Source organism: Mesocricetus auratus, unplaced genomic scaffold (assembly GCF_017639785.1).
Source record: "Mesocricetus auratus isolate SY011 unplaced genomic scaffold, BCM_Maur_2.0 Super-Scaffold_100022, whole genome shotgun sequence".
Lineage (NCBI taxonomy): Eukaryota > Metazoa > Chordata > Mammalia > Rodentia > Cricetidae > Mesocricetus > Mesocricetus auratus.
Window position 1 is genome coordinate 31,590,695 of NW_024429203.1, and position 15,537 is coordinate 31,606,231.

The window sequence follows — 15,537 nt, forward strand, 5'->3', positions numbered from 1 at the left end:
AACGTCTATGATATGTGAACCAATTTTATACATCCATTCAGAGAATTCTCATTCTAGCCTTTGACTGGGCTTTTTTTCCCATTTTCCAAATAAGAAATTAAGGCTTGGGAAGCTGGTTGAGTTTCCCAAGTTTCAGACACAGTCAGTGTGACTCCAATGTCATGCTGATGCTCTCTCTTCTCGAAGTTCTTCTGAATGAAGCATTGGTTTCTGGCTCCACTTTCTTCCTAACTGTGTTCAGTGCCAGTGGCTACTTCTCCTGGTGGTGCTTTACTCTGGACCACTCATCCCCATTCTTCATCAACAAGGAATGTGCAGGCGCATGAGTTTCCTCTGGATTCCACTGCACCCCTTCCTCTATGATGTCATTTTCAGCTTCCACCAACTCTTGTGATAGACCCTTGAATTCCTTAGCCTCTCAGTTCCTCTACAAAACTCGTGGTCCCTCACTATTGGAATCTGCAGGGGCTTGGGGGTGCTATAGAATATTCTTTATTCTACACAGCTCAAGGTGCCAGATACGCCCATCAGTTCCCAGTGTCCCATTCCTGATCTCGTCTCCACCTCTCCCAGCTCTGAGGTCCCAAATCTCACTTCTATCTCCTTGTCCATGTTATCTGTTCAATCCAGAACATTTCTGAGATCTATTTGCCTCTTCCCAATTCATTCACCGATCATTCTAGAAGCAAATATGGCCCTGCTACAGCTAAGTAGCACTCTCTTCCAAAATCTTTCCCAGTAAGTCACTGCATCCTGAAAACTGGGAGTGGAGCGATAAAATGACTGTGAGGACTTTTCAATACAAAAGTCAAAGGCAAGCTGTAAATCCTGACTGGCTCCTCTCTTCTGCACTAACCTTGCACTGAGCTCTCAGCTGACTCTGGGTGGCTCTGCCCATAGCAGGCACCCACTCTGTCTCCTTAGCCTTAATTGCAAATAAGCCACCTCGCTTTTAACAGGCGATTTTATGTTTTCACTGGGAAGATTATAATAATGAAATGTGAATGGCTTCAGCTTTCCTAGCCCTACTTACGGTGTCTCTGAGAATTCCCTCCCTCTCTGTTTGAGCAGCCTGCTTGTTTGCCAAGACGGTGCTTCCTCTTGTTGTTTGTCCCTGTCACTCACCTCACTTTCTCTGCAGTCTCATCTCTCATGTATTTCCTGCCTTCCCACTGAGTCTTCTCTCTACCTGCTCCCTGCACTGTCTATAAGCCATACCATCTCTCTGTGCCAAATCAGAGTTCTGGTAAATGTTCCGTGTGTTTTCACCAGTCATTTCTGAAATAGACACTGTGTTTGGTAGTCAGACAAAGAGAAAAAGGAAAACTTCTATGCTCAAGGACTCAGACCCCTTGGAAGGAAAGCAGGAAAGTAAAATGTGGATAATTTCTAGAGTTGTTAGCTCAGAAACTCACATAGCAACTACTGTGCAGTGTGAGTATGTGCTCACCTGTATCAAGACAGGAAGACTACTAGACTATTGGGATTCCTTTGTTGTGAAGACTCCAAGTCAGGGACAATGAGATAGCTCACTGGGTAAGCACTCACCTTGTAAACTTGATTGCTCAATCAATCCCCAGACCCCCACAGTGGAAGGAGAAAACTGATTTTTGAAAGCCCATCTCTGACTTCCACTTGCACTCCGGCCCAAGCATGTCCACTTACACACACACACACACACACACACACACACACACACAGCAATAATTAATCAGTTATCTTTTTAAATTTCAAGATCCCAAGTTATATTCTAAACCAGTTCTGAACCTCTTTAACTACATCCTCCTGAACAGCATCCTGGTTTAAACCATCTTCCAATTTGGCCCTTCATACCCCAAGGACAAACATTACTTCACATTGAACACCCCATTCAGCAACTCCAAGACACGAACTATTCCATAGGAACTGTGGAAGGAAACAAGCTACTTGCAAAGTAAACAATTCACACCATTGCTATCGATACTGCCTATTTAGTGTTTATTTCTCTGTCTCTCATTACTTGTTAGATGGCCATTTGCATATGACTCATCTTCTTTACTAAATTATATTCTGGGGAAGGAAATGCTGCAGATGCAGGAGTGCTGCAGCTTTTTCTACTGAGTCATACAACACCTCAGTTCCTTAGTACACTACAATATAAAAAGCAAGAGAAAAAGAAATACTTCCGGTTTAAACAAACAAACAAAACAGATCCTGATTTTGTGTAAGCCATACACAAATATTTCTCAAATCCAAAAAAAAGAAGTGACTCAGCGGGGGATAAACCAAAGCGGCTAGCAAAGAAAAAGCTTCTCTTAACAAAATGGTGATCAGGAGTGGGATTGAATTTCCACGCAAAACAACAAAAGCTTTAAAGGAATTTTAGAAACAGAAGAACGGAGAGAAGCATAGATTTTGGTAGCAGCATTTTCTCAGGTGTGCTCTGTTTTGCTAGCGACAAGCCGAGATTCACGTGGCTCGGTTACCGGAGTCTTCCTGACTCAGCATAAAAAGAAAAAGAAAAAAAAAACCAACAAGGTTGTTTTAAGAGACTCTGCTAATGATTGAAAGGTGTGTACGTACAGCTGGAAGTGGCAGCTTTTGCTGGATGTCAGCATGGACTGAGGCGGTAAGCTGGAGTCACGCTTACGCCCGCCATCTTGACGACAAAAAAAAAAAAACTGGCAGTTTAAAACGGCCGCGGTTTTACAGATAAGACACGTGGCCAGAAAAACATAAAGCTTTACAGTAAAGTCAGACTTGGATGAACAAAACCTCTAAAAGTTTACAGCGTGTTTAAAAATATATGTGAGATTGAGAGAGAAACTGAAACGACAAAGTGGTATATAAATACAAAAGCCGGCGTTGTGGTGGCGCACGGCAGGATTGCTCCAGAGGCAGAGGCAGGCAGGTTTCCAAAGAGAAAACCTGTCCCAGAGAAAAATAAATAAAAGTGAAAGAAATAAAGTAATAATAGATAAATAAATAAGCCACGTAAAGATGGAAAATACTCAGAGAGTCTGGATACTGTACGCTATTGTGTTTTTCAGTTTTTTGCTTGCTCAGGAAGGAAATACTGCTAAAGTACACTTGATTATAAATGCTGCTGAATTAATCCAACTTCTATCTTTTAAAAATGCCTTGACTTCAAAATTTAAGTGTAAGGATATGTTACTTGGAAAAGGAGTTTTTATTTATGTTTCTACAGAAAATGAAAAGCTAAGGATTCCTTCCAGGCTTTTGTGGTTTGACGAACCAAGACCCCCGGAAGCAGTGGACCAGGTGTTCCAACAATCGAAACAGCGAAGATGATGCAGTCTTACAGACCCCGAAAATATGGACTTATACAGGTTTCTGAGTTTTGTCATGATCCCCATGGTATAAACAGCGCCCCCTTCCAGCAGGAAGCAGTTTGGAATGAGCGACGTCCCAATTCCCATCTTGTTTATAAATCTTTGTTTTCATTTGAATGGAATTGTTTATAATTGGCTAGTGATCACAGCCAATCTTTTTTAATGGTAAAAAGGGGAATTATGGTATGGGTATTGTTTTTCATTTATTGAGACAAAATCAAGGTCAATTTTGTGATGCTTATATTTCTCCTCTTGATTAAGTATTGTGCTTATACTAATCTTTTACAACGTAATGCATAATTGAATACAGACTATAGATAGTTACTTATAATAGAATTTCTAGTTACATAAGTTAGGTTTCTAGATATACAGAAATATATTTGAGATGGACAGTCTTCAAACCTCTCAAAGACCTTCAGAACATGGCATTTAAAATGGTTTAGGGTTTGTCTTGACAATGAGAACTGTCTGCTCCTGGCAGCACCAATTACATCTGAGAGGAAGATGGGCATCGAAGAAACCCGTTATAAAGTTTGCTTTCAACATGGCAAGATTAGCCATTTGGGCAAGAAACTGCTCTTGCCTAGATTGTTTGACTGTTGTTGTATCATCTGGACATGCAGGACCCACAGGAAAGTGACTACTGAACTCAGTCTTACAGGGTTCCTGCTTGATGAAGAGTCTACGAGACTTTCTGCAGGACAGAGAAAAATGACTGAGAGACGCCAACGCAGATGGACAGTTTGAAATTTCCTGCTTTGCTGAGAAGTGTTCCAAACACATTGTGGCCTATGGGCTGAAGATGGATGCCCCAACGTTACAGAGGAACTTCGGGTGACTGTCCAGGCAGTAAGATGTCTCTGTCAATCCTAGTGTTTATATATTATCCTTCTGTGGTCTTTGATGGAGTTGAAGACAGATAGTTATAATTATAGTTTTCCTTAGTTATGATAAAAGATAAGCTACATATAGGACTTTGGACTCACAAGGATGGGATGGATGATATTTTCTTTAAATCTTGCTAAAATATTGTAACTATATTCTTACTTGATAACTGTTCTGTCATATACAATTTGACTATGTTAAAATTAAGACCTTTCTTTTGTTTAAACAGAAAAGAGGAGATGTTGGGGAAGTCCTGTTATTTGCCTGTGCACTTGTCAATAAAGTACTGTCTGGCCAATAGAAAACCTAGATAGGAGGGGGAAACACAGGAGAGTCGACATGTGACGCCATGGGGGTAGGAAGCCGGGAACTATTCTCCGGTAAGAAACATACTTAGATTAACAATTATGGGGTAATTACTTAAGGCAGAGCTAGCCAGTAAGGGACAAGCAAGGCCAACAGCTTCATAATTAATATAGCCTCCTGTGTGTTTATTTGGGGCTCATGCGGATCTAGAACCAGGCTGGCGCGGCAGAGCCCAGGCGACTGGCGGGGGATAAACCAAAGCGGCTAGCAAAGAAAAAGCTTCTCTTAACAACTCAGAAACTACTAAAGAATGATCAATGAATGCCAACGGTTATTTTGCAAAAGAAACAAGAGAAATATATATGTGTGTGTATACATACATATGTATGTATATATGTATGTGTATATTCGCATATATATATATGACTTTAAAAACTTTGGGCTGAAACAATGTCTCAGTTGTTAGAACACTTGCCATACAAATATAAGGATTGGAGTTGGGATCCCATGAATTCACTTAAATACCAGGGAAGGCATGGGGGTCCACCTCTAATTTCAGCCTCAGAAGGCAGAAAGACAAGGAATCCCCAGGACAAGCTGGTTAGTGAGACTAGTCTTAGAGGAAAGAGCTCTGTGTTTGATTGAGAGAGACTGCTTCAAAGAATAGGATGAAAGATTCTTGACGCCTCTACATACACACATGCACACATTCCTACACATGTCCACATAACACATGTGCCTACACACATGTGAATGTGTATATACAGACTATGCATACATACACCAAAGAAAAGGTTTAACAAAAAGCTGTATAGGTTTGCTAGTAATCAGATAAATAAAAATTAAACTGAATTTTAATATATGACATATTATATGAACTGAGCAAAAGTGAAATAAAATAACAATAGTTAATCTATCTTGAGTGCTTGGTATGGGTCCTGTTTTCTTCTAGAGACTTCACTTGATTCATTGTAACACTCAAGATAACCCCATGAAGTTGTTAGCACTCCTTGTGCTTTACACAAAGAGATAAGGTTAAGGGACTTGCCCCAGTCACATGAATATCAGGTGCTGAAGACAGAATCTGAACTCAGATATCCACACTACAAAACTGTATTCAGGACCATTCCTCTCTTCTGTCTTTAGAAAACTAAACATTTATTAAATGCTGAATTCGGCAAGGTGGATGGTAGGTATTGTGTATAGATTATCTTATTTGACTTTATAATAGCTCTAGAAATGAGTTTCTCTTTTTTAACAAGTAAACAATATTTTATTTATTTTAATGTGTTTTTAATTGAAAGAGAATTACATCACTTCCCCACTTCCTTTCCTCCCTCTAAACTCTCCCATGCCTCCACTCTCAAGTTGATAGCCTCTTTCTCTTTGATTATGATTGTTATTGCACACACGTATGTGTGCATGTATATGCACAAATATATATATTTGTAAACTTGCTGAGTCTGTTTTTGTTGCTTGTGCATGTCATTTAAAGGCTGACCACTCTGCACTGAACAACCAGTAAGGGAGCTCGTCCCTGGGACAGGCTAATCCTTCTCTCCCAAAAATCATTAGCTGCCTGTGGTTCTGTCTAGGGTGGAATCCTGTGAAAATTTCCCCTCCCACATTAACATGTCCATTGATATTGCTACTGTTCCATTCTGGTTTATGCAGACATTTCTAGGAGAAACTGTTTCACAGCAGCCCTGCTGGTGTTCTGGCTCTTACCATCTTCTTGTTCCCACTCCCACAACGTTCCCTGAGCCACAGATGAAAGAGCTGTGGTGTAGTTGTACCTGTTGCGTCTGGGCACCCCATGATCCCTTGGTCTCTGCACCGTGTCCAGTTGTGTTTTCCGTAATGGTCTCCATTTGCTGTAAAGAGAGGCTTCTTTGATTAGGCGGGTGGTGTCTACACTATCTGTGGGTGTAAGGATATTTGCTTAACAGGCTAAGATATGAGACTAAGAGAAACTAAGATACTTGGATACTTGGCAAAAATAACAACTTGTAAATGCTAAAAATTGGTTTGTTTGCACAAAAATTTCTACCGAATGTTGTCAAGCATTGGATAAACTGTGTATTTTCATATGCTGTTTGAAACTCAAATGGTATAACCATTCTGAGACTTAATTTGATAAATTTCATTGTTTAAATTTACCATAGACTAACCATTTATGAACACATTACTCCCTTTAGAAATCATTATGTATAAAAGAATCCCCTACAAGGCAATTAAAATTATTTACAGTTAAAATTAGAAATAGAGATATAGCTAATAGTCAAGCCAGTCAACATGATATTATAGAGCATCTCTATAAGATGGAAAAATGCTAACCATACACTACAAGGAAAGAAAGGTCAGCAGACATAAAGTACTCTTTGATTTTATTTTTATAAGAAAACATATACGTAGAATTGACTGGGTAGTTAAATAGCAGGTAGATACTTGACTAGTCAGCTGGGAACACCTAGTTGTTTGGAAACTTAGAAATAGCTAGAGAGAGAAAACTACAGTTATGTTGATTTTATATTATGAAAAAATATTTTTGTTTCATATGATAGAATCCAGAAGATGCTGCTACTGTTGCTACCCCATCCTCCTCCCTCTCCCCCACTCTTCCTCCTCCTCCTTCTCCTTCTTCCTTGTGCTTTTTTTCTGCTGTATTTTCAATTGGCTGTTTTTCTAGTTGTAATAAGGAAACCCAGAATGGCAATTTCTATATGTGGACCCACAAGGTATAGAAGAGGTTTGGCGTGCTTATAAAGCAGTATTTCTGCCCTTAGTTCATAGGCTGGAGCAATGTCTATTGTGGTAGGGAGACAACAGCTAAGAATAACCGTGAATTCCCCATAAGCCGGACACAGAAAGAAATGAGCCCTCCTCGCAGGCACAGAGGCAAAACTGTCCTCGGGATCCCATCTCACCAGGGGGAGCTAAAGAATTCTCTAGCTCTCAAGTATTCTCCAGGAACCCTGCCCCTCACCCCAGCTATCATAGACCTCTCTAGTGATAAACTTTATCTGCCGGCTACAGAAACCAAGCAGAATGAAATAGATCAAGAGGCAGAGACAGGTGGATCTCTGTGAGTTCTAGGTCAGCCTGGTTTACAAAGTGAGTTCCAGGACAGCCAGGGCCATAGAGAAACTGTGTCTCAAAACAAAACAAAAAGGCAAAAAAAAAAAAAACCCGTAGGGGGAGGGTCTTCTGCTTGAACGCCCTTCCTCTTTTCTGTGTGGGCTGGGTCCCCTTCCAGACTACAAACCAGAAGAGCAGAAGGCTCTTTTGACCAGTGACTACTCCACAAAGGGCATATCATTCCTGCAAACCGTGACACATAGCCCAAAAATGCCTGGCTCCTTATCTGTACCATCTAGGACACACAAAATAGACATAACACTAATCACCTCTGGCCATCTGTATTGGTCAGTTAGGAATGCCATGAAAATGCTTTACCAGAAAGTTATTTTTTCAACATTCTGGAGGCTCAAAGTCCAAGCTCAGATGGCAGCAGCAGAGATTCCCTGTCCTCTATCCTTAGTTACAGATAGCTGTCTCAACACTGAGTCCTTTGTCTTGACAATGCCCAGATTTCCCTTCCTTATGATGGAATCCATGTTAGATTAGGTCCCACCCTCATGACTTCATTTCTACTTAATTACCTCTCTAAAGACCCTATCTATAGATGCATGGCACATTCTGAGACCCTGAGGACTCAATTTTTAAAACTGAGGGTAGGTAGACACAAGGCAACCTTTGTGTTAGACCTTCCACCTTCGTAAGAAACACCTGAAGAGAATAACTTAAGAGGGGAGGTTCATTTTAGTTTAGAGACAGAGGTTTCTAGCCACAGTTGACTGACTTTCTTGTGTCTGGGTTGTGGTAAAGTCAACCATCACAGTAGAATGTAAAAGAGCAAGACTGTTCATCTCCTCGTGGGCAGGAAGCAGAGAGAAGTGCAGACACACTCTCAATGACTTACTGCATCTACCACATCTACTGCCTCTATCAAATCTGCCAAGGCTCTTTGAGAGCTATCCTGGAACCAAGCTTTCAAGATGCAAGCCTGCAAGAGATATTCCACACTCAAACCACAACAGCCCATAAGACCATGTGAAAGAACAAATTAAATGTACACACATTTCTTCACAATCTCTCTGATCCTATTAGGGAATCTGGCTAACATGGTTCCTAGCAATGGCCTAGTACCCATACTAACAGTTCAAATGAAGCTCAGATTCCCTAGGGAAGGTAGCTGTCCTCTATAGGTCATAGATTCTCTGACACAAACCCTACTACACAAAATTGACATAAAAATTAAATGGCTTTATGCATGTAAAGGACTCAGGCAGATATTTTACACAAATAAAGTCTCAACAAATACCAGTAAGCATTATGGCTTTTTGTTTACTTTGGAGGTTTGTTTTTCCAGACAGGATCTCACTCTTTAGTCTGGGCTGGGATGGAATTCACTATAGATCCCAGGCTGGACTTGAACTCATAATATATCTCCTACCCCTGCCTCCTAAGTGTTGGGACTACAGACACAAGCTACTACATCCAGCCATATCCAGTGCAGTATTATGAACAAGTCCATCCTAAGTGGGGACCTGCTCGACCTACATCCAGAGCATTGCTAGAAGTGCCTCAAATGCACACTCGTGATAGTCAAGCCCTGGTGAGCTCAGTCATAACCTGTTAGCTAGAACATTTTGGAGAAAACCTTTATCCTCATCCTCTTCCCAGAAATGTCAGACAGCCTACTCTTTACCCTTGAGCTCCACTTCTGCTTTATAATCAAGAGGTTTGCCTTCACTTGTTCGTCCTTTCGTCCTGGTTACATTTGTAAGCAAACTGAAGGAACGACTTGATTTTTGTTTGTTTGGTTTTGGTTTTATCTGTTTGTTTTTGTCACCAAAGGCCTAAGCTAATCCTGAGAAGACAAAAGTCCCCCAGTGACTCCTCTTTCCCAAGAAGATTTCACCTTTCATAGATCATCAGTTTGCTTGTCAAAGGAGACCCAAGGTCCACTGGAGCTACAGGAGGACAGGGGGAGCTTCACAAAGACAAGTGACATGTTTGCTCTGATGAACAACCCTTGGTCATTAGAAGGTCCCCAGAGCCAAGGGACCTCTGCTCCCATCTCAGCAGAGTGTTCTCACTGACAATGACTGAGCAGCTTCTCTGTGCCGATCAACACCCAGAAGGAAAGAGTGAGGAGGCATGGAATGACGAGTAGGAAATCCTTCGCGGTGGAAAACCATGCCCAGGTAAAGCTGGAGGAAGTAGAGCCACTGTGGGCCAAAGTTCCCAGAAAGAAGCTGTGAGCGACACAGAGACTGACTGACTGGTTAGAGCATCGATGATGTGGAGAGGTTTGAATGTTATGAGTCCAGAGTCAAATTATCTTAGGCCATCTTTAGCTCCCTTAATAGTCATTTTATGCCCCATCCCACACAGTGTGAGTTAACATCCTGTGACCACTAGGTAAATCCTTTGGAATGAATGAATGAACAACTAATGCCAGCCCCGAGGCTGACAATGCCATCATTAGCATCTGAAGCCTCAGAGACTTGCCTGCTTCACTGTAAACCATTCACCAATGTATTTGAAGTGTGCTCATTTATGATTTTCTTTGTTGTGCTACTATAAAAAATTCATGCGACCACTGCCACATTGGAACATGATATTTGGGATAATCTGAATTTGAATTTCCCAGACCATGGTCATCCATACTTGGCTCCAGAATGAGCCATCTCTTTTATTTTTTTATTTTAAGATCAGAACCATGGTTTTCCATTGATACTGCACTGATGGGAAGCAAGCATAGAGGTGGTGATGGTAAGGCTAGTGACTGGGGAAGGAAGTGTGGGAGATGGCTCTGTGGGCTTAAAACAATAGATCAGAGAGAGACTTGGTAAGACACTGGGTTAGAAGTCGACATGATAAATGAGAAGAGCCCTAATAACAAAGAACATGGACTGGAAGAGCCCTAGAAATCACTCAGGGAGTAATAAGAGACAGCTGCTGCAAAGTGTGGGGAACCAGAAGGGTGACTCAGCAGAGAAGTAAACAGTTCATGCAGGCTTTGCTCTGCCAAGTGCAGATGGGTGCAGAAGAAATAGCAGACTACAAATGGACTTTGGGTGCCCATCCAACAACGAGAGATGCACTCTCACCCTGAACTCTTGGGGGAGGGTCTAGGCCCTGCCCTGGATGAAATGACAGACTATGGACACCCCCATGGAGGGCCTCACCCTCCCTGGGGAAATGAGGGGGTATTAGAGGGGCTGGTGGGAGGGTGTGGGAGGGGGGGAGGGAATGGAAGAGGGACCTGGGATTGACATGTGAAGCAACCTTGTTTCTAGTTTAAATTTAAATTTAAAATTAAAAAAAAAAGAAACAGCAGACTACTTCAATTAAAAGTGAAGTCAGGGAACCTTGTAGAAGATACTTCCCGTTTCCTTTCATGTGTGTTATCTGCAAGGTTGGGGGACGACAGATGGATAGCTATGAGTGCAGGAAGGGAGGGGTGTAAGGGAAGGAGAAAGAAAGAACAACAGAAGGTAATGGTGGAGAAAAACAGTGTCTAATGCCATGTGATTTCTTACATGTGGGGACTATTACATATGACACCAGAGCATAAGGACTATTTGTGGAGAATAAGGAAACCAGTGAGGGGTGGGAAGAGAGACAGGAGGGTGATATACAGCAAACATGACCTAAGTACGATGACATAGATGTATGAAAATGTCATAATGTAACATGATTTTGTATACTAAGTTAAAAAGTGTTTTTAAAGAGTGAAAGAGAAAAACAAGATCTTTACAAGAGAGCAAGCAGCACATGGAAGAGACAGGTCCCAGGCGATGGAGTAGCACCTCTGGAGCATCAGAGGAGAGGTCAGAGAAGAGACTCAAACCTCCAAGCAAGGATGCAGCTCCTCCCCTGTAGAAACAGGCTTCCCTGCAGCACACACGAACACCATCTTCTCCAACTTCCCCATTTGATGCTAGTCCCCCTCACTTGCTGCCTGATTTCCGTGGCTTGCAAGAACATAATTCACCACCGCAGAAAGTTTTATTGGACAGCACTATCTTCAAGAATATTATTTAAGAGAGCTGGAAGTAAACAGGCTTGGAACAAAGTAATTCTATAGCCATTGTTTAGGAGGTTAGAAATCACAAGTATGACAGTTATTTAATATGTGATTATTTTTGCCTTTGTCAGGAAACCACCTAAACACTATGAAGACAACCCAACTCAGACCACATTGTAGTGAATACTAACAGCCTAATATTTCTTCAGGGTTGCATGAAGATCTGCAATGTAACCAGGGTTTATAACATGGCCATCTGTGTATTGTCATTCTTGTTTTTGTGTTCTTCGTGTGTGCGCAATCCTACACATCTGTTCCATTTCTCAAGAGCTCATGAGTCCTAACCTTAAATGTAGAGTGCTCTGCTGTGGTGTTGTGAGTTGCAACAAGGGCCTGTGCACAGCAGGCACATACTTACAGAGCTGTGTCCTTGCAGAGATTAATTTATTAACCATTAACTCCTAATATCCGAGGCCAGGATGTCACGCATAGACACAGAAGCCATTTGGGTTAATGCCCACTAGGTTCTCTTTTTGACCTTCATCACCCCCATTCCTAGATTGTCTATCTATCACAGTCCTCTCTCTCCCATGAACTCCCCCAAATGCCACAGGATTTACATGTCCCATGAATTTCAAGAATACCACTTGCTATCACACTGAATTTTGTTAAGAAGCTTATGTTCCTGCTACAGGAATCAGCCTAAACTTCTGGTTCTCCACCTTGCCTCACCTAAAGGGCCTGTATGAGTCACCCGTCTGTGGCACCCTTCTGTACGCAATGAGAAATTTGATTATCTGTGTCCTCTACTAGATCATGAGCTGTATCTCTGGAACTGTTATCTTTTCAAGGATGAATCCCCAGAAGTGAACACAAAGTCTAGGATGCAAGAAAACACCATGTATACGGAATTAATGAACAGATTAACAGTGAACCACATTGTGTAAGTGCAGTTGAAGGGTTACAGACGTCTACTCACAGTCCCACCAAGGGTGCAGCCCACATACATTCTGGCCTTTCTTCCTCCTTATCATATAAAATCAAAGCAAATGAGGATGATGAATGCCAAACTCAAGAGAACACTAACCTCAGAGGCAAAGATGGCCCTGGCATGGAGAAAGAGCACATATGTGGATGGTGGTCTATTTGCTCAATGTTCTAATTTTTAAGTTAGGGGTTGATTTTATGGGGCTTAACTCATTAGTGGTTGATTCACAACATACAAAAACTGCATAGGACATATATGAAATGGTGGTGTTTTCTTTCACTTCATTTCAAAATTTGACTTCTGTGTCACATTTCACAGGTACTTCAGCAGTAGACTGAAGCAAAAAGGGTAATGTACTTGGTCCTTTACCAGGTATAAGTAGATGGATGTCAACCTCTAGACCTGACCCTTTCAGCATCATTAAGAGAGTGTGTTTCCATCACAGCCAAGGTGGTCATGATGACCCTTCAGCCTGCTGGTGCAATGCTCTTTGTGTAAAAGAAAGTTCTTAATAGTTCAATATCGTTCACCATCTCAAAAAAAGAAAAGAAAATCAATATAAGGCAGCATATGGAGAGATACCTTGCTCAGTCTAGACACAGGGGTGTGGGGGTGGAAAGGTGTTTTAGTCCTGCCTCAAGGAGACAATGGGACAGACTTAGTAGACTTCCTAGGGGAGGCCTTACCCTCTTCAAGGAGCAGATGGGAGGTGGATGTCGGGGGAGGTAAGAGGAGAGGAGGGAGGAGGAACTGGGATTGGAATGCAAAAATTAACTAATTAAAAATATTTTGTAGGCCGGGCGGTGGTGGTGCACGCCTTTAATCCCAGCACTCGGGAGGCAGAGGCCCGCGGATCTCTGTGAGCTCGAGGCCAGGCTGGACCGACAGCCTCCAAAACAGTACAGAGAGACCCTGTCTTGTAAAAACAAAAAAACAAAATTTTAAGTATATGGATGTTTTACCTTCATGTATGTCTGTGCTATGCATGCATGCTTGGTTCCCATGGATGCCAGAAGAGAACATGGGATGCTCTGGAGCTGGAGTTACACATGGTTGTGAGGTGTCATGTGAGTGCTGAGAATTGAACCTAGGTCCTCTGAAAGACTAGTTAGTTAATGCTCTTAACCTCTAAGCCATCTTTCCAGCCCCGATTCAGGCTATATGTCTTTAAAAAATACATTTACAGTTAAGCATGTTAATTCACACCCATGATCCTAGCACTCAAGAAGTAGAGGCAGAAAGATTGCTAAGCTTGAGACCCTGTCTAAAAATAAATAGATAAGCAAGCAAACAAAAAGAAGCTTTCTCTGCAGGAGTTCATTACGTTTGACTCAGATGAAATCATGCTACATCTTTCAAGCACTTGAAAGTTATTAAAGAGAAGAGGGAAAAGTAGTTTGGAAGTGCTGAAAAATAAATATATATATAACAACTCAAAAGTTAAATTTTTTTCAGTAAACATATTTTAAACAACAACACATACCAGATACTGGACATTATCTGAAATTACATCCTAGGATCTCCTATGGCTGCCATGCAAAGCCTCCCCTGTGGTCTTCCTTGCCCCCAAATCCTCCGAGGATCTAAGTATTCTTGTTCCCATGTGTCTTTCACAGAACCACAGAACTAGCTCTGCCAGATGGGGGCCTGTGTAGTTTCTTCAGCAGCCCAGGCAGAACACAGCTTTTGGGTTACTCACTTGGCTGGGGGTGGATTGATCTCCTTGATTGCCAGTCCTTCCAGAGAGAAGACAGCCTCTTGCAATTACTTGAGTCTCCTTCCCAGCAGCTGATTTTTCCGCTTTTTTTTCCAGGTCTCTCCCTCTTCCATTCTTGGTACCAAGTCCTGCTGACAGAGGTGGTAATTAGGAGTGATTTAAATGCTGCATAATTTGTCCAAGGCTATGAAATGCCAGCGTAAAATCAAGGGAGTTTGGTCAAGAGGAAATTTTATTTCGGAAAAGGAGAGGAGAGGGGGAACAGGTGGCATGAGGCCATCTGCTTCAGAAGGGCTAATTAGGATTCCAGTTTTGCTGAGAACATTTTTAGAAAACGCATTTGCAATGGTTGCTGAAAAGTAGTATTAGTTCTGAGAAGGAAGTGAGAAGAGTGACAAAGGCTGAGCATGCAGAGTGCGCCAGCTGCATTCAGGGCCAGCTCAACCTCACAGAGAAGGGTCCCTTAGAGGATGCTGCCAGAAGGAAGGAGCCAGCAAGAGACTAGACGACGTACTGACACCCTGACCCACTGATGTTCTGCGATACTGTGTATCTCCAAGCAGCAGAAGAATTAAAGACAAGACATACTAAGAACCAAGATGTTTTGAGAAAGTGAAGACTTTCTGCCTTCTCAATATGTAGTCTGTGACCACTAGCAATGTCTTACCATCTTTGTACCATGCCAAGAAGAAGGGATAAGAACTCGGGGAGAAAGAAACAGGTTTTAAGGGACAGGAGGAAGAGAAAACAAACAGAAAGTCCATGGACATGCATAGAAGGTATCATTTCTGAACATGCATTGTGAATTTGGGTCAGTGAAAATGACTTCCTATGAAAATGCCACTTTAAATGTATTTTGTGCTGTGTGACTTTCAATAAACACTACTCACTTATAACTTAATGTTCCAGCTTTAATAGTTTTGTAATGCGAACTAAATTAGTCAATTCATCGAATATTTGCCTGCATCTATTATAATCACTGTAATTACCTTCATCTGTCTACTAAAGGACAATTTCTACTTTGTGTTATTATCTTTATACTGAAATAGCACCACACAAATTAGAAATTATATTTAGACAAATTAGTTGCTTCCCAGAATTTCAGTTTCTCATATGAAAAGTTCAGTGACAGATTCCAAGTTTGCTTAGAAGATTGTATATTTAACTCATAATCTGGTATAAAATTTTTAGTGGTTAATAGTCAAAAGAA

General features: G+C 41.5%; 1 long non-coding RNA gene across 3 annotated transcripts in view; it reads right to left on the reverse strand.

Moving 5' to 3' along the window:
* LOC110340786 overlaps window positions 1-14,596 on the reverse strand; it is a 144,455-nt gene extending 129,859 nt beyond the window's left edge. For all 3 annotated transcript variants that reach the window (XR_005870369.1, XR_005870367.1, XR_005870368.1), the window contains exon 1: window positions 14,310-14,596. This is a non-coding gene — a long non-coding RNA (uncharacterized LOC110340786). The remainder of the gene's footprint in view (window positions 1-14,309) is intronic.
* Window positions 14,597-15,537: the final 941 nt, after the last annotated feature.